General features: G+C 38.2%; 1 protein-coding gene across 1 annotated transcript in view; it reads right to left on the bottom strand.

The window, feature by feature from the left end:
• Positions 1 to 21,826, bottom strand: part of LOC113106448 (zinc finger homeobox protein 3) — a 221,569-nt gene extending 199,743 nt beyond the window's left edge. Inside the window, exons 1-2 of the mRNA XM_026268377.1 lie at positions 21,475 to 21,826; positions 3,446 to 3,498 (exon numbers count right to left, since the gene is read on the bottom strand). The gene's annotated coding sequence lies outside the window, so the exon portion shown is untranslated. The remainder of the gene's footprint in view (positions 1 to 3,445; positions 3,499 to 21,474) is intronic.
• Between the last annotated feature and the right edge of the window lie 639 nt (positions 21,827 to 22,465).

Below are 22,465 nucleotides of genomic sequence, written 5' to 3'. Positions count from 1 at the left end.
TGTCCTTGGCAACACTATTTTCCTTCAGTCACACTGATTATAATTTGAAAATGAAAATCTAAATCTGGCTGTTGTAACAACATGAAATAAAACCAAACATAGAAACAGTGGACTGCGATAATAGATACGCTTTTAGCATTTTTAGGGGTGCTTTTTCCTCAGTACCTCTTGGGACACAATTTGATCAATTTATTCATCCTACGGAGTTATTGAGTAAGCAATTAAATGAGAGGTTTGGCTCCTTTTCGCTCTCCGCTGAAGTTGCCGCAGTTATTCGGACTGTTTAATTGCCTTTTCCACAAACGACGCTAGTGAACCGCTGCCCCTCTTAGCTGATGGGCAGGAAGTGAAGAGAGGAGAAAATGAATGTCACTACACTGCTTGTAAATTAAAACAAGGCCGACAACAGGTTCTAACTTAACCGAGTAGAAGATTGGCCTGTGTCTGGAGTATTACTACTCATTTAGAGTCCCTGCCCACTGCAAAAACCTTATTAGTGTGTGGTGTGTTGTGCTAAGAGAGTGTGTTATTAAAACTCTGAAATATTTCTTCCAAAGTCCAGCCACAACCATATCCAAGTGCACAAAGTATGGCCAAATGCAACAAAACTTTCACAAAATGTATCTAGCTTTATCTTCCTTGTCCCCTGTCTTTGTCTTTCTTGCTCTCTCTCTCTCTGACCGCAGGCTAAGTGAGTGCCGGGCCGGGCCGGGCCAGGCCGGGCCAAGCTCCCTCAGTGGCAGCTAATGTTCCTGACCCAGCACTCCCCGAACCACCTCCAGCCCTCCAGGCCTTTGAAGGGCCGGCCTGCTCTAAGGTCTCCTGACGGTTGGTGAGGAAATTTGCAGGAACAACTGGAAGAGGCCTGTGTTTATTCAGCTCCCTTTAATGAGGAGAGAGAGGGATTATCACTGGCCTGGATCTCCCTTGGAACGAGAAGGAGGGGAAAACCAAACAAAAAAAGGAAAACGAAAGAGAAAACGGGCGCTCCACATGCTGTTCTACCTCTGACCACTCCAGCAGATTTTCGACACAAGTGAGGGAGCGAGGGAAAGGGAGGAGGGTGGGTGGGTAATGAGAGAGCGGGGCCTGCTGTGCCCGTGTATTTCTAGTCTGCTTTCTGCACTTCCACATCCAGATGTTCCTATTGCAAAACCAGTAGGGAGGTGAGAGAGAGTATTAGGACGTGGTTTGGCTGGTTTGGGTTGAAGAAGGTGGTGGTCCAACACCTGGCCTAGCCACAAGTTTGAGTGGCCCTTACAGTTCAACTCCTCATGGTGCTGTTTATCACATGGCGCTATCATAAGGGGAACGGGGGCTTCCTGAGTAAGTTATACAAGCTATAATGTTTTATTATTGCAGTGTTTTACACATAGTTTTATTGTAATTGTAACTGAAGCAAAGAATGGTGTAAGCTGGCGTAAAGATCCCTCACGTGGAGTGCTAGTCTCACAGATGTATGAGGATTAGGCTTAAAGCACAGTACTTCAGAGGTTATGGAAAACTGTCATGGATCATCTACATCAGGGTTGCATAAAGTTCAGAATGAAAGAATTGTCTCTCGTTCAATACATGAGTGTGATTTTGAATTGAACTGGCTACACCCCACAGGAAACTGGCAAACTAACAAACAAGTTAAATGTTTTTCATTTTCTAAATTAAAATTACAGTCATCTGAATGTCTTTGAATTTCAGTACATTTAAATTCCAAGTCCTTATTCCAATTGGAATTATGTTTCCTTGTTTGCAAGCTCAGTTAGAATATTCTTTTTGTTTTTGTTTTTTTCATTGAGGTATTATTTTGACAATCACGTCGAAAAATACTAAATGCAAGATCCAGTGCATTGACCAAAAGCACACAAATAAAACCAGCTTAGATGGAACTTGCTCCATTGACCCCACCCCAAACTAACTTGATTTATCTCTTGCATATTGAAAGGCACAACTCTAGTTGATGTCTAGTTGTTGACAGCAAGCTGACCGAGTTCTCTTAAACAGTGAGACAGACAGCACCAGTGGATCAATAGGAGTGTCTATTGTCCACTCACTGAGGAGAGCATTAGGACTGCTCATGCTGTATCATGCGTCCTTCACTAATGCAGGTCAGAGGTCAGGAACTCTAACCCTACAACACACAGCGAACACATGAGTCGAACTCGATCGCCAGAGGCTGTAGCTCTGAGCTGTGCTGAGCAACTGCCCCTGCCTCCACTCCAGAGTGGAAGTGCAAACAACCCAGCGCTTCATAATCCACACGACAAGATCAACCTCAGACACGCAGGATGACCTTTGGCCTCTGACCTCCATCCAGTGTCTCCAAGTTCAAGGCTAGGCTGGGCTGAGATACAGCGAGATTAGAAGAAGGACTTGAAGAGCAGCCATATGGCCAGCAAAGACCCACGGACCAACATCGGTTTAAAAATTAAGAGACTGTTTGCCTGTGTGTGTGTGTGGTTTGCTAGAAAACATGTTGCCAAAACACTTTCACTCTCCATCTGGCTCCCCTTTGAGAGCGCAGGCCTGTTGGTTTACAAGTCTACCACTTCAGAGCCATAAAACTGCACTTGAGTAGATTGATAAATTAAAAAAATAATAATAATACAATGCCACTTTATTGGTGTTGATTAGCAAAACCACATAATGTTGATATCCAATTATGCGAGATTGCCTCAACATCTGTTTTTTACACTGAAAGTGTCTTTAAATTTCTCATAAAAGAGAGGCTGATATTTATGGTAATTACTTGCTTGCATTTAAAACAGTGGGACTTCAATATAAAGTATTACAAAGCAGCACTCCTTTTAGGATCATATGTCTTTAAAGGCAGTTATGAAACCAAAGATGTTTTTCAGGCATCAATAAAACAGTAGAGAGCTTTTTCACCTTCTCAACTTGAATGAACTTAATGCCTTTAAAGCACTCCAAAAACTATTTCTAATTATTTCAAGTAAGTTGAAATGATAGCTGATCATTTAAAATAGAATGTGAATGTGTAATAACACATTAATTACATGTTATTACAAACATTTGCACTCATTTTATGCAAAAGGCACAGGGCTGTGGTTTATCAATGCATAAATGATCAATTTTCCTACTTTCCCTTTACTTGCTTGCGAAGATGTGACATTTTGTCATGAAGTGGCATCCCATTTTTTACCCATAATTCTCAGTGAGTGACAGAGGCCAGGAATAGCACATGGCAAACGACTCCGGTGTGAGAGATCAATATTGTAGTGAGCTCCTTTAGATATACTGTCACATCTAAACCTGCACAAATGTCTTTGCCACAGTGATAATTCACTCTCCCAGCTAAATGCACTATGCACGCTGTGGAAAAAAAGAGACAGAGAATTTGCCAACGAGGTAGGTTACAGATGGCACGTTCGGAAATTACACACAGTATGACGACAAACTTCTTTTAATGATTTTGTGCGCTTAGACTCACCAACAGTCGATGAAGAGCAGCTGCAAAATCCCTTTCCTCGTTTCCTCGCAGACCTAAAAAGGACACACAAAGAAATAATCATAATCAAACAGCCTTCAATCAAATCGGAAAATTCAATTTTCCTCATCCACTTCAATCAGGCGTCTCAAAGAAAACACCAAGGTCTCTAATCTCCAAGCTGACTGATCAACATTCTTGCTCGAATACTTTCTGACTGGTCCCAATCATTTCTGGCCCCAAGGCCATACTTAACACTATATAAAATCACCTTGTGAATAAACCTTGTAATGGACAAGCCAGGGAAAAGAACAAACCTACATCCACGACAATAGGAGGCATAGTGTACCAATAAAAAAAGGTGTACATCTTGACAACAATAGCACAAGGCCCTTGTGTTTGTTCTATGTTGCAGACACACTAGGACGACCACACCGATATTTCACACATCTACTGTGCTCTTTATATTGCAACAATAAATACAAGAGAAACTAAAAAATGTAATTGTTAAATGTACAGATGACACATTCGGTACAGTTTTTCATTTTAAAGTGAGACGAGCATAAATTGCACTGAAAATTCTTTCGACCTAGTAGCCTTTGAGACCTTAAGGAATGTATCGACTGGGCTGACACAGTTACTGTGTGTATTGTGGGAAAACATACAGAAAAGACACCTTCCAGTTTTTTAAATCCTGTCCTTCTACTACTTTGTTCTTGCATTTTAAAAACTAATTTTATAATTTATAATTTGCATACAAAAAGGAAGGGCAGGTAATAATCAAATGTGACATTTTGAAGTAGAAAGGCTCCTGTAAAAAACTCCAATAATCTTTGTTATATTCACAACTTTTTAAAAATCTGTTTTTACAGTGGACACTATGACATATTTTAGCGCAATAGCTTTATATGAGGTTTTATTTTCCTGTCGGTGCATTAAAGCAGCTTTGGGCCAATGTGCTAATTACTGACTATTTTTAATAAGAGGGCATAGGCTCACATATACATCCAGACACAGCGACAGATTTATGGTGCCCCGTGGAGGCAGTAGCGAGGACCCCTGCCTCCAATGGCCCACCACAGCGGAGTGAGATATAGTGAGGTATTGATCCCAATGCCACTTCATTTCACAATAACTATTACACAATATTCGCTTGCCCGCTCCTGGCCACTGATTTATACTGCCCTGTTATTTGCATTAGCAGTAAGTGTTTTTCTATTCCGCGGCTGTGGAAGGTCTTCTCAACAGATTCATAAATGCATATTGTGTGCACATTCATACTCAGCCATGCACCTTTCACTCTGTATAAATGCATGTGCATCTCTCTGGTTCAGATTTAAAAAAAAAAAAAAAAAATACGGCATATTTACTTGCATGGATCCAGGGTTATTATGGTTAACTAAAACTAAAAACGTAATATTAATAAAAATAAATATTAGCTGAAATAATTCAATAAAATAAATTCAACTTTTCAGTTAGTTTAACTTGTAATAAAACAAACTAAAACTGATAGTAAAAAAAAAAGAAAACTGTAAAGACTTAAAAACAAAGTTCTTTAAAATACTCAATAAAGCTAACTAAAGCTAACAATAAATGTAGACTAGTATCTCAATGATTAAAAAACAATCCTTTAATTAACAAATAATACTAATACTACTACTAATACTATTTCTACTACTACTTATAATAATAATAGAAGCATGCAATATTAAATAATATATGAAAAAGTGGTGTTTGAAATTACAAAAAGCTTATATTTTATACAAAGCACAACACCTTATGGGGACTGCCAATTTGAGAACACAAGACCAGATTTCAAGTCAATGACTCTTCCGGTTATTTTTCGGTTTTGCGCGATGCTGCATCCAGGCCATTAAGTGTCAGTACAAAAACAACCGCTATATCGGCCAGCGCAGCATGGCACTGAGAATAAGCCTGAATATGTGATTGGTCAGTATCAGTTGTTTGTGATCTATGTAATCAGCGACTAGTGCTTGAAAGCAGCTCACAGTGCCAGGCCTAAGTCAGCAGACCACCTAGCGACAAGGGTGCGCATGTTCAAGCCGAACGTGTGCCGAGTTACGAAACGGGAGGGGTGTTAGGAGCCACGTGCCGAGCTGAAATTCTCATACACATCCCCTCTGGAGGCGTCTGAGCGATGCCCGCTCCACCGCACTAAACAAAAGCACTAAGCAGCCTTAATTGCTATTTGGCTGTTTTGCATCTGGAGGGTGTCAACTCGGCGGTGATATGTAAATCAGCAGCCCCGCCTCCTGCTCCCCCACCCACTGCCCGGGCATATTAAGCTCTTTATCTGCATACGGGGGCGGGCAAACGGGCAGGCTGGCTGCCAAGCTTGAGTGTGGCAATGCGGAAAAAGACACTTGTTGCCATAACGCCAGTCTGTTATGCCAAGTAGAGCGGCACGCAGGCAGATGGCTGGGCTCCGCTGGCAAGCAGACAATCTGACGCTGCCACTTTAATACCAGCAGGAGAGAAAAGGCACGTGGCGCCTGGGTCCACCCTGACTCACATACACTTCATTCATGAATAGAGCCCATTCATATGCACAGCCTAGGCTAATTTTATGCTAATATCGCCAGGGGAAGGAGGCAACAGAGTTAAGTGGGTGTTTGTGTGTATTGAGAGTGGGCCGTTGGGTGGGTAAAAGGTCTGAAATGGTGTACTAAATAAACGCAGACTTAACTAGAGGTCACAGCAGAAGAGATTTGTGTGTGCTACCATTAAAAAAAAAAAAGTACAGTTTTTTTTATTAGAACTTTAATGGAGCTTTAATGATACCGTTTTATTAAAGAATATCATAAGTGACATCTATATAGATAAAAGATTAAGAGCAATTAAGGGCCTTTTGCTGGCAGGCGAATATATTCATGCCTTTTTTTTTGGTAGATGGAGAGGAAATTAAATTTTTGGGCTATTGGAATTTAGTGACTTGATACAAAATGCATATTCATTTTTGATTAACCTTCAGCGGAACAACGCTTGGCAGTCATCGAAGCCATTTGGTTGAAAGATATCAATATTAAATTAAATCTCACAGAGCTACGGTTTCCAAATACATCTCTGCAAAGACTCTCGACAACATCTTCACATTTATCATGCTCAGATTTACGCGGTTTAACCTACATGGTGTGTTCTAGTCATTTTGACACAAATTCTGGTCAGTTTTCTTTTTTTGGAAATTCACTGACTTTGATCACCCAGGGTACAAAAACTTTCCACGTGAAAGAAAGAGAGCAAACAAGGAAGAAAGATGTCTCATTTATCAAGATAATCTCAGTTTGTGAGTGAATATTGCCAAATTGATCAACAAACCATTTGTTTCACTCAAAAACAGAGACACATTAGCTCAGATGAATGAGTTCTAGAACCAATCAAATCCAGTACATAACCTGTGCTAATGAGCAAAAAGAAGTTGAATCCAAGATATACGTGTGTGTGTGTGTGTGTCTCAGCTCAGGGCATGCTAAAGTCACATCCCCTGGAGCTTTAAGTGTCCCCACGCTCACACCACTCCCATCAACCTCTCGCCTTAATGCATTTTCTATACCTGCCTGTGTCTCAGCTCTATGGACTCTCCAATGATTTAGAGGCAGCAACAAACCTGTCCCATTTTCAGACGGACATTATTGATAGACTGTCACTTCAGATTGTAGCTAACTGCTAATGGTTATTTTATAGTGCATATGTCAAATCTGCTGTTGAGCGTGTTTGTTTATTTATTTATTTTTTACATTTCTTCACCTTTCTTTTACACCATGATGTTTCCAAGCTGGTGTACTGTAAGCTACAGCTAATAAGTATCCTACTAAAAAAAAAAAAAAAAAAAAAATGTAACTTGACATGGCATGCAGTGGTTGAGTGTAAAAAAAAAAAAAACACAAAACAAAAAAAAACCCTTATTAAGAGGTGACCATCATAAGTAGTGCCTTGCATGTAATAAAATGTTATTAGACCTTGCTAATACAAAATCTCACTTTGAATGACAAAATTATCATTCCCCCATAAAATATCGAGAAACTATATCTAACCCAGGCAGACACTATTAAATCCAATATTATCTTGATCATAGAAAAATACTGAACATATAAAATGTTCACAATATGGGAACGGTTTTATGATACCAGTGCAGATTAATTATATATTAATAGTGCTTGTGTCTGATTAAATTATCGGATATATTTTATTTATGCTTTAACACAATAACTAATATAATCTTTAATATACAAAATGCATAAATATTAACCAACAACAAAAACACGTTCATTTTAATATCAACAACAAAAACAATAAAACATATCAACATTAATATTAACTTCATAAATATTATATGATATTATACATCATAACATAATAATAATGACATTATATTTATGCTAGGTTGCTTTTTAAACAAAGCATAAATGCTCTCTATTTATTAATTAATTTATTCATTTAAAATTGATCAAATCCTTTTTTTGTGACCATGTCAAATCAAATGTTTTATTATTATTTAGAAAGAATATAGATGCATTGTTAATATATTAGCATACAAAGTAGCCTATTAAAGTAGCTACAAATAAGTAATAATAATAAAATAATTTGTAAATATTGTAAATAAAATAAAGATTGCTTGAGTTCACTTCACAAGAAAATATGATGTTAAATGTTCTGTTTTAAAAATTCATGTTTAATTCAAAGTGTTTTTTGGCATTTCTTTGCAATTATTCATGAAAATTTACTAGTAATTTCTATGTGAAATTCTTTTTTCACCACCATTTTTAGTATATATAAAACAAGATATATTATATAAATATAAACTTCAATTCCTCTCCAAGACTTTCACCAGTGTTGACATAGATTAACCATGAAACAAAGTGTGGATCAGTATGTGTGTGTGTGATGACTAGACATCCCACTTATGCCTGGATCTTGAAGGACCCCAATTTTGTGGGTATTAATGAGAGCACCTGCTCAGGGAGAGGCTTCGGTGTCACTGGATCACTTTGTGTATCAATGCCTGGCTGACTGCATGGTTTTTTGTTTCACCACTTGAATCATCAGAGTCGTTTGAAATCAATTTAACAATCGTTCCTGAGAATGATTTGAGTATGTAAATGTGGCCCGGCGGTGAGAAACAGGGTAAGCAGGCAGAGAGAGAGAGATATGTAGAAGTGGCAGTGAGCATCTATTACTGCATTAAAGAGTCGAATCCTTTAATTCCACTCCCAGCAGGACACTGTGAAAGCAAGAAACAAAAGCAGCGAGAGGAAAATGGACGGACAGAGACATAAAACATGTAATCAGCAGTAAAGAAAAGAACAAAGTGAAGGGGGGGGGGGGGGGTAAAGGAAACGTTGTCATCTATCTATCTATCTATCTATCTATCTATCTATCTATCTATCTATCTATCTATCTATCTATATATACAGGTGCTGGTCATATAATTAGAATATCATCAAAAAGTTGATTTATTTCAGTAATTCCATTCAAAAAGTTAAACTTGTAAATTATATTAATTCATCACACACAGACTGATATATTTCAAATGTTTATTCCTTTTAATTTTGATGATTATAACTGACAGCTTAGGAAAATCCCAAATTCAGTATCTCAAAATTTGAATATTGTGAAAAGGTTCAATATTGAAGACACTTGGTGCCACACTCTAATCAGTTAATTAACTCAAAACACCTGCAAAGCCTTTAAATGGTCTCTCAGTCTAGTTCTTTAGGCTACACAATCATGGGGAAGACTGCTGAATTGACAGTTGTCCAAAAGACGACCATTGACACCTTGCACAAGGAGGGCAAGACACAAAAGGTCATTCCAAAAGAGGCTGGCTGTTTACAAAGCTCTGTGTCCAAGCACATTAATAGAGAGAAGAAGGGAAGGAAAACATGTGGTAGAAAAAAGTGTACAAGCAATGAGGATAACCGCACCCTGGAGAGGATTGTGAAACAAAACCCATTCAAAAATGTGGGGGAGATTCACAAAGAGTGGACTGCAGCTGGAGTCAGTGCTTCAAGAACCGCTACACACAGACGTATGCAAGACATGGGTTTCAGCTGTCACATTCCTTGTGTCAAGCCACTATTGAACGACAGACAGCGTCAGAAGCGTCTCGCTTCAAATAGGACTGGACTGCTGCTGAGTGGTCCAAAGTTATGTTCTCTGATGAAAGTAAATTTAGCAAACTCACCTGACTTTAACCCTATAGAAAATCTATGAGGTATCTTGGAGAGGATGATGTGATATGGCAGCCCCAAGAATGCAGAAGAGCTGAAGGCTACTAACAGAGCAACATGGACTCTCCTAAATCCTGAGCAGTGCCACAGACTGATCGACTCCATGCCACGCTGCATTTCTGCAGGAATTCAGGCAAAAGGAGCCCCAACTAAGTATTGAGTTCTGTACATGCTCATTCTTTCATGTTCATACTTTTCAGTTGGACAAGATTTCTAAAAATCCTTTTTTTTTTAATTGGTCTTAAGTAATATTCTAATTTTGTAATCTGTAGCCAAGCAGATTCAAATACTGAACAACAACACAATAAAATTAGTATTATTGTTTTTAAGTAGACTACTATTTATTATTATAGCATTATACATTTCTAAAAGAGTGTGGTTTCTGTGTGGATCTATTTCCCCATAAATGTATTTATCTATAAAACAGAAAAAAAGAAATAGAATAAAAAAATAAAAAGGTAATTTTCACAATTCAGACTTTCTTACTTCACAATTTTGAATTCATATCTCACGATTCTGTCTTTAATATTCAAAATTGCGATTCTGTTGGAAAATGTCAGAATTGCAAGCTCTAAACTTTTAAAGATGTCTTTTTTTTTGGGGGGGGGGGAACTGTTATTTTTCTTAGAGTTGCAATAGAGTTTTTCTTGTGAAAAAAAAAAAAAAATGTTATAATCTTGACTTTGACTTCACTTGAAGTTTACACCTTGCAATTGTGACCTTTCTTTATTACAATTCTGACTTTTTTAATCGTAATTCAGTTTTTTTTCTGCCACAAAATAGCAAATAAAAAAACAACTTCCACCTTTCATCTCAAAATTCTTGCTTTTTTCCTTGCAATTTTGAGTTTAAATCAGACAATTAGGGTTACAAAAAGGTTGGAAATATTCCAGATTTTTTTTTTTTTTTTTTTTTTTTCTACTTTCCGGGATTTTTAGAAAGTTTTCGGAAATTTACTGTAATTGTTCCACCCCTTTGCAACCCTACCCACAATTCAGATTTTTAAGTTAGTTTTTTAGATTTGTTTCAATATCTCGTAACTCTGAGTCCACATCTAACAATTCTTAAAAAAAAACTGCTGCAATGACACTTCAGTCACTTTTTATTTTTCAGATATAAACCACTCTAATGTTCACCGTGTTTTAAAATTTTACAACACCAGCTAAACCGTTGCATATATATTGTGAATATGTCATATGTTCTACAGATCTCTTCCAGACATGCATTCATAACTCGATTCTGAGACTAAATGCATAAGCACACACAAAATGAAGTACAAGTGCTGAGAAAATAATAATAATAATAAAAATAAAATAAAATAAGCAGAAGATCTGTGGTGTTCGGACACAAGAAGTGAACACAAAAGCTCGGGAAAGATTCAATTAAGCATCATATCCACTAACCTCATTGCCATGGTAACCAAACAGAAGAAAATAATAATCAAGTCTGCATTCGAGAGAAAGAGGAGAAAAGATGGAAATAGTGGCGAAAGACAGATTTTTATACAGATGCAATGTTTTTAAGAGTGCAATTGAATAAGGTCCAAAACTGCATTCTGTTGCGTCTATCCTCTCAGTCCTCCTCAACATCATCATCTTTATGTTGACATCAGACCCTGGCAGCAGGTGACCTTGTGAAACAACGTCTTGCTCCTAATAATGCACTTTCCATTATGCAACTACGCATTCTGTTCTGTGACTATAATGAAGACACAAAGAAAGAGGAATAGAAGACGAGATAGAAATGAGGGAGACACTCAATTTGCTTCGTTCACTAGGAGAGACTGAAGTAAGCTATCTTAGCTCATCTTGAAAAGGAGAAATAAGGTATATGCAAATCATATGCAATCAGCTAATACTTAAAATGATAAGTAAGTGCTATTAACTAAAAGCTATTATTTTAGTGAACTTATAGTGACACAAGTTATATTAAGAGGTAAGCTGTGCCAAGTCTTATTCTTCTGAACATTATTTTTTATAAACTATCCACACACTTAGTCATAAATAAATAAATACAATATCAGAACATTATAATATAGTGAAACTAAAAAAAAAAACAATATATATATATATATATATATATATATATATTAATGGGTTTAAAAGTTTGCTTTCAATATGTTTAAAAGTAACCTGTCATGAATGGGTAAACACACACGCACACACACACACACACACACACACACACACACACACACACACACACACACACACACACACACACACACACACACACACACACACACACACACACACACATTTAGACAGATGTATGTAATTGTTCCTTGCAATGGATAACCCTTTATTCTCACTCTTATTTAGTTGCTTATTAACTTGCATAATACAAGCATATTTACTGTTTATTAGTACTTGTATTAATGCCTTATTCTGCATGACCATATTTAGATCAATACATACTACTCAATAAATACATTTGCAACTACCTTCCTAACCTTTAATAAGCAGCAAATTAAGAGTTTATAGAGGCAAAAGTCATTGCTAATACTTCGTTTTAGGGGTTGACACATCTTACCCCATTCTTCCCTACAGCTTCTTGCCCATGGCAAGCCAGTTTTACAGAAAGATCCTTCAAATAACAAAAGTCGGCGAAACACGTCTGAGCATAGATACACATCTGGAATAAATGCACAGACTGTGTATGTATGCATGCATGTGTATATTTATTTGCATGCTATGAAAGCTCTTCCTTGAAGGGGTACACACCTATGTTTGTGATCCCGAAAAGGAGGGGAAAGGAGCGAGAGAGTAAAACAAATTTCACATGCATATTGCTACAGACTCTAAAAAATTTTGACAATCATTTTCAATCATCCTGAGCCGTGGTGCACTGCTTTGGCGTATTTGGCTGCACGGCGCTGAGGGGGGAAAGTTGAGCATTGTTCTGTTTGATGAAACTGTGGAGTGTTTGCTCGCTGTCTGCAGGGACTGCCTTGAAAACAAGCTATCTGAAAACTCCCCCCGCTGTGCCAAATGTTAAATAAACAAAGGCACGGATAAACAAAATCCCTCCATTTTAATGTCACCGAGAAGAAAGACCATGTTTTAATGCTGCTGGAAGCGAAAGTGCTGCAGACACAATTTTATATGAAGTTTACACATCAGCGGGATCTGGATTCTAATCACCTTCAATAATTAAAGGTTATGAGAAAGTAGAATGACAAAAGTAGAAAAAAAGGCACTTCACAAAAAGCTTTCAATGAGTTCAGTGCAGAAAGACACTTATCAGAGAAAAGATTCATTGGGATGAACTCTCAAAGAGAACTTACATGAGCCATTCAAGAAGAATGTTGAAATATACCCTACAGTGAAACATTTTAGTGATTTTAAAAAACCTTCTGAAAAAAGGCATAACCAGTTTTTATAAAGCGGCGTGATGGTTGTTTAGCAGAAGGAACATTTCATTGCTCAGAGGTTGCTTTTTCACAGCTCTGGGGATTTAATGGACTTGTCAGTTACGTTTTATTTAGGTGTCAACTTTTTTTCTCAAATGTTTCTTGCAAAATTCCTGAATTATGAGAAATAAAGATGTAAACAAATGAGACAGTTGCTGACACCCAGTACAAAGCAATAAAGTGAATGTGGATATTGTTTTTTAAACAACTGAAATCTCACAGACTTTAGTATTTTGACAAATATGATCACAGTATGAGATTTCTTAAAGACACATATGTGAGGTCTGTGCCCCTAAAAGATATAGTAGCAAGTTGTTTTATTTAAATGTCAACTTTTTCAGAAGTTTCTTCCAAATTTCTACATTATGAATCATGGAGATGTAAATAAATGAGATGATTGCCGAGGTATAAGAGTATAAAGCAATAAAGTGTATGTGGATATCAGCTCAGAACTTTTGTTGTTTAAGAATACGTTCATATTGAAATCTCACAGACATTAGGATCTTGGCAAACATGAGCTCCGTTTGAGATGCCACCGGGATCTCTTGAAGTCACATAACCTGAGGTCTCTTTCACCAAAAGATATAGTTCGTTTTTCAGATGTTCCTAAATTATGAGAAATAAAGATGTAAAAAAGGGAAAAGAAAAAGAGTACAAAGTAGAAAAGTGAATGAGGATATCACATCAGAGATAATTTGGTTTAAAAATAAAATAGCTCATAATAAAATCTAACAGACTGAAGTTACCAGTTTGGGACACTACAGAGAACTTCAAGACACATGTGAAAATATTAAGATCTTATCCCCATCAAAGCATGTAAGAAACATTTCCTTTTTGTTTAATTTCTGTCTAATAGACCAAATGAAACCATAAAGAGATTTTTTATTATTATTATTATTATTATTTTTTCCTGTGGGTAAGGTTAATGGATCTTTGGTGTGCCATAATATGTAGGATGTCCTTCTAAATGCTTTACCCAAACGTTGATCTGCCATACTGATCTCTTTCCAGGTTCCTTCACCTCAACTCTTACTTAAAATGAAACAGTCTCATCCTGTGGTACAGTATATCATAAGAGAGCCAGAATCAGTCTGTTTGGTTCAGACAGTGCAAGACAGGCCCTCTGCAGAACCACGTGATCAGAAACAATTTAATTCCCCAGCATCAGCCATCTCCACCTGATCTGCTCCTGCAAGGTCATTAAGCTCGCCCTTGAAGGTCATGTGATTAATGAGCGGCAGAACCTCTGTGCAATAACGTGTATGAGCTCAGCTCATATTCATTGGCCAGCAGGGCCTGAGAGAATGAATAGCCAGAGACAACCAAGGTCCTCCAGAGCAGCTTCACACTGCTCAAACACACATTAACAAAGCATCATATTTCCTAATTCGTTTCACTTAGCTCAAATCTGCTTCTGTTTCTAAAATTAAAAACAGTGAAAGACATATGAAGAATTTTTGGGTATAATAAGTCACAGTTTACTTTGTTTTGCTACCCTCACTTACATGAATGAACTACATTGTCCTGTACCCACTACTAAAAAAAATAAAAAAAATGGTGTCTGAATAATTTTTGGTTTGACTGTATATATACATAAACACGTATATAAACTATAGTTTCTTGAGGCCTACAAGTACTCATGGTTTGGAATCACTTTCATGAAGTTCAATGCAAGAAAATAGGTATAAGGCAAAAATAATTGGCAAATGGCCAAAGATGATGCAATGCATCTCAAAACGGAAAGTTCCCGAAAAATCCGGAAGGGGCACACAGCAAATTCTTATTTCACACTTACTTAAGAGCAAGTGAATGGGCAGAGAGAGAGAAAAAAAAAATAAGAGAAAAAGAGTGTTAGAGGAATAAACTCCAGCTCTGAGGTTGAGTGCAATAATGGTTCCACTCTTCAGGCACCTCAAATCCACGGCATCAGGAAGTGAAGAAATAAAATCACGTCCTTCTCTAACACACAGTGAACAAGCCCACCATGTCACAATCTCACCTTCAATTTAGTGTGAAAGAAACCGCTGGTGTTGTCCTTGCAACATTTGATTCATTTCAACACTGTGAATTCTAATGATGCACATGTATCGAAAAATTAACAGACTAATTCCTGATATATTTTACATACTGTTGGTTTCCTGTCGGTGTTCTCATAATTCATATAGAGTGAATAGAATTTTAAAAATTCAAACATTTTTTTAATGTATTTGTCTCTTTGACAGAAATGTCAGAGCTTCAGGACTTTTCATGACCCTCAGCGATGAGAACCTCCCTCAAGATTCAAAAACTCCTAAACACATCAAACAGACAGCAGATTATTTATAAAATATTTATATTATATGAAATTAAGGTATTTTCAATAACACACACACACACACACACACACAGTAAAGTATTATTATACAAAATATTGTAAATAGGTGTAACCTCTGTAAGGCTGATTTAATATAGCAACTATTAAATTAAATTGAAAAAGTGTAAGTCTAAACTAAAATGAAAAGTTCAGCCCACATTTCTAATTAGCATATATGTTTTTTTTTTTTAAATCAGGATTTTCACAACAGTCACAATTATAATGATATTTTTTTTTAGGAAATATATATATAAATGGATTTAACTAGGGGAAAAAGACAAAGATGCTTTAAAACGGCGAAATGTTCAGTGTTTTATGGCTCTTTTGGAGCACGATCATGTGTGTGTAATATGTGCCGAAGCGGAGAGAGCAAAAGAGGAAGTGAGGCCATGCTGAGAGAGGGAAATGGGCTAGAGGACATTTCACGCTCATAGTGGCCAGTGAATTGGAATGACTGCAGCGCGGCGTGATTTGAAGGTCAGGAGATAGTGGATTATATTCCAGAGGTAGAGAGAAGAGGCGGATGACGGGGAGGGGGATGGAGGAATAAACACACTCTCCTCCCCTCCTGCATTCTGTCTTTCTTTCTCTGTTATTTCTTTGTTTCCCCCCCCCCTTGTCTTTTTTTTTTTTTTTTTTGATTACAGGACAGGAAGGCAGAATGAAAACGCCAAGGCACCAAACCGACAGCCATTAGTCTCACACATCACGTCCCATGTGCACGCACACACGACACGCTGAGAAATCTCATTTTAGTCTTCTCTGACGTACTACCTCCCCATACTGGCCACTAACATCTACCCCCAGCCCAAACGAGAGAGAGGCAGAAAAAGAAAATGTGTTTTACACAAACAATAACAGCGCTATCAGGCAGAGCGCAGCATTCCGAGAGCGTGATTTAATAAAAACAGAGCGGGATTGAATTATCATATTTTAACTGGATGTGTGTTTCAGTTAGAATGTGTGATTCAGGCCTACAAATGATCCCAATGCTTTTCTGAGGTGCAAGACAGCCCTCTCTCTTCCACTTGGTGCTTCTCGAAAATGGAAAAGAGGGGGATGAGGGGAAGACAAAGAAGGTAAACTAATAAGCCCCTCGGATGTCGGTGACACAGAAAATAAACCAAGATGGCTGGAAAGCCAAAGCTCTTGTTTGATCTGGATCCACGTACAGTACGAGTGTACAACAGAAGCCCAGACACGAGAGCTTGATGAGGATTATCCACATGATTGCGGTAATCAGACGGAATGAGATGCGAGATGACCATCTGTATTTGCCCCAGACGGCGCGATTGCTCCTCAGACCCTCTGAGGGGTTTTACACATTTGACTAATGTGGAATGGAACAGCACGACACGGCAAACGGAGACACAACAAATGTCAGGAGAAAACATGCAAATCAAGCAAACTTGTGTAATTAAATTAATTCCAGAAACACGCCAACTTTTTCTATCTGCCTTGGGCATTCAGTGTGTCTCTGGTAATGATGTCCTTACGCAAAGCAAACAGCAGGCAAAACATGCTCCTTTTCCCCCACCTATCCAACACTCACATTCTGGCTCTGAATTAAAGATTTATTTATTTTTCATGCACTGGTGTAAATGAAATTCAGGAGTCCACGTTTAGCGGACGTCACAATGGGGTTGAGAGGATTCTAGATTGTTGTGCCTGTGCTGATGCATGTAAACATGCACATCGAAGGCAAGCGGCCAATCCACGGCTCCCGGATGCTCTGTCAACACGGACTGAGATGTCTAATAGGCAGAGAACAGGTGTCAATCATCTCGCGCAGCCAATGGGCTCGTCTCCTGCAGATGCAGCATGCCGGACTCGCACATTTCCTTGTGTGCAGCAACCATACGGTACATACAACAGATACAGATAGATTAAGAACAATGCACACACAAATTATTCCTACTTTTTAAAATACAGATTAACAGCATGCTGATTTCATTTTGAAATACTGCCTGATATCGCAAAATCCATTGAAAAGTGAGCAGCTCAGATGCAGTATGTTCTCCAACCAGAACATCCACATGTCCTCAGGGCAGCACACAACAACAAGAGAAATGAACACGTTTCACATGCACAGTTCAGACACCACCGTAAATACAAGCTTAAATTCAAACCTATTCTTCAATTCTTAAAAAAAAAAAAAAAAAAAAAAAAAAAAACATAAAACAACAAATGATATTTTCACAACAAAATAAAAAAACAACCAATGCAATTAAATTTATTTTTAATATGATATTTAAAAATGCAACAAATACAACATATATATATATATATATGAAGAAGAAGAAGAAGAAGAATTTTAAAAGCTACAAAATAATCTAATTAGCATGTTTAGGTTTGCATAAGAGTCTATTTTAAGTTGATTTGGCATATATAAAATCACCATTTATGTAGACAAAAATTGATTTACCTTCAGAGATTGTCCAGTTATATTAATGAATGTGTTTATATGAAATACATTCATTTTTAACATGTTACACAGCAAATTACTATTGCAGGTAACTTTATAGAATAAAGATGCATATTCATTTTGACATAACTATACAATACAAAACTATACAAAAATTGGTTTTGCTTGATGTTAATTAGTCATTCAAATATAGCGAATTTTTCAATTATAATAATTGTATACTATATATTAACACTTCAACCAATTTGGGTTGTTAATGTACGTTAAATAGCTGAAACTAAGCTAAATTTGTAATGGCTCTATAAGAACATCTATGTTGCCATGTTGGTCACAATCTCTTCACAACAACTACAGGCTGAAATGACACAGAGAGACAGTAACTCTCAATGTGATGTTTACAGTGAATGAATTTTACATTTAGCAGGTCAAACTACAGTTCACAGTTCAATAGGGTCAGCATCTGAAGCTACAGCACATGCGTACAGCATCTTATGCATTTTCCAGACGGGATAGAAGGCGGCCACACTGTCCTCGTCCATATGAATGACTGCCCGTGTTAAGCCCTAAAAGCTGTCATTAATCCTGGATTTGAGGTGCAGAGCTGTATTTTGGTCATGTTATCAGAGCGGAGACCAAAACCGCCATATTCAGCAGCACAGCTGCACCACAGCAAACCGGCTAAATCACAGAGAGGTGGTTTAGATACTACTATATCTAATTTAAATATAACAGTTCACATCAAATTTAAATGTAATGCAAAAAATAAAAATAAAATAAAGAAAAGACAGTTCTTGAATAAAACAACATTAGCTTCAAGTTTAGGCTAATACAACAATGCAAGGCTCGTTTCCCAATATTAAAAATGATACTCTGTTTGAATTTCTGTGAAAATATGCAAAGCTTTGTGGCGTAATGAGCCTAAAATGATATTTGAATGCACATTCTGAACAGAAATACAGAAAGAGCATATCAAATGATGAAACACATGATACTGCACACACAATTTTTAAAGCCACACCTGTGTGTATGTTTTTCCAATTAAAATTAGCATTCAGATGTGATTTCAGGATTATTATTACAAAACAAAATATTGCATAATATAAATAATTTTGCAGTATTGTGATGCAAGTGTGAGACCTACATTCTTCCCCTTTTTCTCTCACTCTCGCTCTCTTTTCTAACACAAGCAGGCCAAGCTGAGATCACAGCTATTGATACAGCCACCCAGTGTAACAAGCACTGAGACCTGGACCACCAAACATACACACATTCACCTAAATCACGCAGTTATACACTCCGTCAGTGCACATGCACATGGATATACACATGGAAACATAAAGCTGGGCCCTAAAATAGACACACAAAATCAAAAGCTGAACAGTACAAACACACACACACAATATATAGATCCATTTAGGTATATTAAATATGAAGTGCTTGCATATGTGTGTATGAATGAGATGAGAATGCACACATACACACTCAAATGGATGAAAATTAGAGCACACACACACACACACACACACAAACAAAAATGCTGTGAAATCCAAATCACGCTCTCCACTCTCTGGTAAAACTGAGCCACTGTTTCAGAGTGTGTTTATGAGTGAGTGTGTGTGTGTGTGTGTGTGTGTGTGTGTTTGCACTTGTCCTATGTGTATATCCGTACAGATTTTCCTGTCTCGAAGAGAGCAGATGCAGCACAGCACTCCATGTGGCTTGGAAGCAGAATTTTTTCCTTTTTACATCTCACATATGTAGCATATGTTTGCAATTTTACAGTAGAGCTGGTGTTAACATCTAATTTAAATAAGATAAAATTGAAAAATATACTTGATACTGCTTCTGCACATTCGCTGATACTTAAAAACATATTAATGTAGACACATTTTTTCACATTTCAGACATTTTCTGTAGTGTTTAGCATAAGGTGAATGTGAAGTCATGCCAATGTGCATCTCGTTGCGGTGTGTGTCATTATATTCAGAGGGTGTTTGTGAGCATTCAGTCCTCCAGCCAGACTGGGTGCTGCTTATTTCTCCATCACATCTCAAATGGGCTCCCACGCTGGAATAAATCACTGTCGCCACAGAAATGCAGCGACAGCCATGATAGATGGCTAAAATGTTTGTGTTGATGTCTTTAGTGTTGCCGACAATTTGGTAAATCTTGCCTTTTTCTGTTTCTCACAGCATTGCATGTGGGGCGCAAGGCATCTAAACTTTGACACGAACCACGAGAAGGGGCCGTACTGTGACCACCTCTCGGCACAACACAACATTGCTAAAGTCAATGTAAACATCTTCCTGTCAAAAAGTCCTGTTTATGTATGTACATGTTACAATTACTATTGTAAATAATGTGATAAACATACCTGTATAAAATAGGGTAAAGATAATCATTAAATATTCAAATCATAAACTTGTAGTTGATGGTAAGTATAATTCATGTTCAAGGGTTTAATGGTGCATTAAAGTCCGTCATTTAATTTCTTATTTTTGAGTTGGCAAGTTATAATTACAGTACAACGTTACTTGGGTAGGAAACAATATGGCGACACACCTTTTCTATATAAAATTCAACAGGATTTTTTAACTCTACATTAAAAAAAAAATAATAATAAGTAATGCACATTGGATGTGTTTTGCTTTTTTTTTATAAATGTATGCAGGTGCTATAAATTGAATCATTACACCTTCTACTGCAATTGTACTATATTTTGGTATTTTAAACATGCAACTTTTATTGTAAATTTGAAAAACAGTAATGACACTTACAATTACAATTACATTTGAACAAATGTAACATTACTACAGAAGGCGAATCTTTGCATCCTCAATTCTCATTCACACTCCCCCAACTCTGAAACTCTTGGTAAAAAAAAAAAAAAAAAAATGCTGATTTTCATGTGTTATCAACTCGTAAACAAAAACATTTTTTGGACATGATTTGAGTGCAACAAAAGTGTTCCTCAGTGACCATGTGGGGGGGGGGGGGTGCACTCATTTACATTCGGGTCACAAGAGTGCAGTTACCCCCATGTGTAATATGTCAACACGACGTATGTAAGTCTTGCGTACGGCATGACTGTCCGTCACGCAGATGCATCACAATGACAAAGCGACTTATTAACTTTTGGCCAAAACCCCACTCCTACACAACACCCCAATCCCCCCCAACAAATATTTTTTTATCTGACCCGTGAGCCAACCCACACAATGCCTAAAAATAGACCCTGACACCCGTTTCTGATTCAATCAGATCTATACCAGTGCAAACGGTTTCACACACGTAGAACCTGCAACACAGCACCTGTGAACTTGTAGACACTAGTCAAGGCAGTTGGCCTGCTCCTGAATCCAGAGCCCCCCAACAAGCCAACGCTTGCACCTGGCAGGATAAAACAAGCGTGCACTCCACACAAACTCACTTACAATCAATACTTTCAGCCAACACCACGCAACAGTCCCAGCTCCACCGCACACACACACACACACACACACACACGCAAACACACACACACACACACACACACACACACACAGGGAGAGAGAGTGCAACTGCACTCCAAAGAGCAGAAAGCAGTGTACTGACCTTTCTGTCTCTCTTTTTTTGCCTCCTTCCTTTCTTCCTTGCCCTCCTTGACGTCCAATCCACACTTGTCTTCTGGCTGCTGGAGCTGGGGCTACAGTAGTAGAGGAATGGTAGTGTGTGAGTGAGAGAGAAAGTGAGTGATCCTACTCAACCAGACTAGAGCGGGCGCATTAGTGTGATTTCACACCCAGGCTGCAGCCCTGCCTACTGTCCTGATGGGGTTCCTGAATGTGCTGCTTATTTAGAGAGCCGGCGCGCTGTACCTGGGCTTGCAGGCAGGCTGCTTAAAGCAAGAGCCAACATCTAGAGTGCATAATACCCCCACTCTCTCCCTCTCTCCGTGTCTCTCTCTCTCTCTTTTTCTCCCTCCCGCACACACACATACACAAACACTAGTAGTACGCTCTCCTAGTCGCTGGCTGGCTGGAGAGGTAGATGCCGGTTCGGGCGTTCACGGGACCGTGGTGTGCCAAGACCTCCGTACCTTTGAGGGAGCCTGTAGCCGGTGCGAGAACACACAAAGCGGAGCTCTCTTTTCTTTTAGAGTGTTTAGGAGACAATTTCAACAAGGGATTGCACCCAATCTACTAGGATGATCCAGATGGATGAGTTATAATATGCTTTCCAGTCTCTTGCTCTTTTTGTCTGTCTGATTCTAGTTGTTTTAGCCTATTATCGAGCTGCCACATGTTTCTGCTTGGGGAATGCCTCGCGCTTTTGGATTCGGTTCCTCGGCCGCTTGTCTCGGTGGGGGGCGGACGGGTGCGCTAAATTGTGACTCAGGCTGAATGTGTATTAGTCAAATGTATTATTTATTGCCAAGCCGCATTCAGTTTCCCCCCTCCGCACACGCGGATAGATGGAAAAGGGGGGTGGAGAATCAGAGCTGGAGTTGAAGGGGGGTGCGGGGTCAAGGGTGCGAGGGTTTTATTGTGGGTGGAGGGTTTGAGATATAGCCAGTGGTCATGATTTGGTGAGCGAGGCCTAGAGG

Source organism: Carassius auratus, chromosome 7 (genome assembly GCF_003368295.1).
Source record: "Carassius auratus strain Wakin chromosome 7, ASM336829v1, whole genome shotgun sequence".
NCBI classification, from domain to species: domain Eukaryota; kingdom Metazoa; phylum Chordata; class Actinopteri; order Cypriniformes; family Cyprinidae; genus Carassius; species Carassius auratus.
Note: the sequence above shows the minus strand (reverse complement) of the source record. Positions and strands in the feature narration are given on the sequence as shown.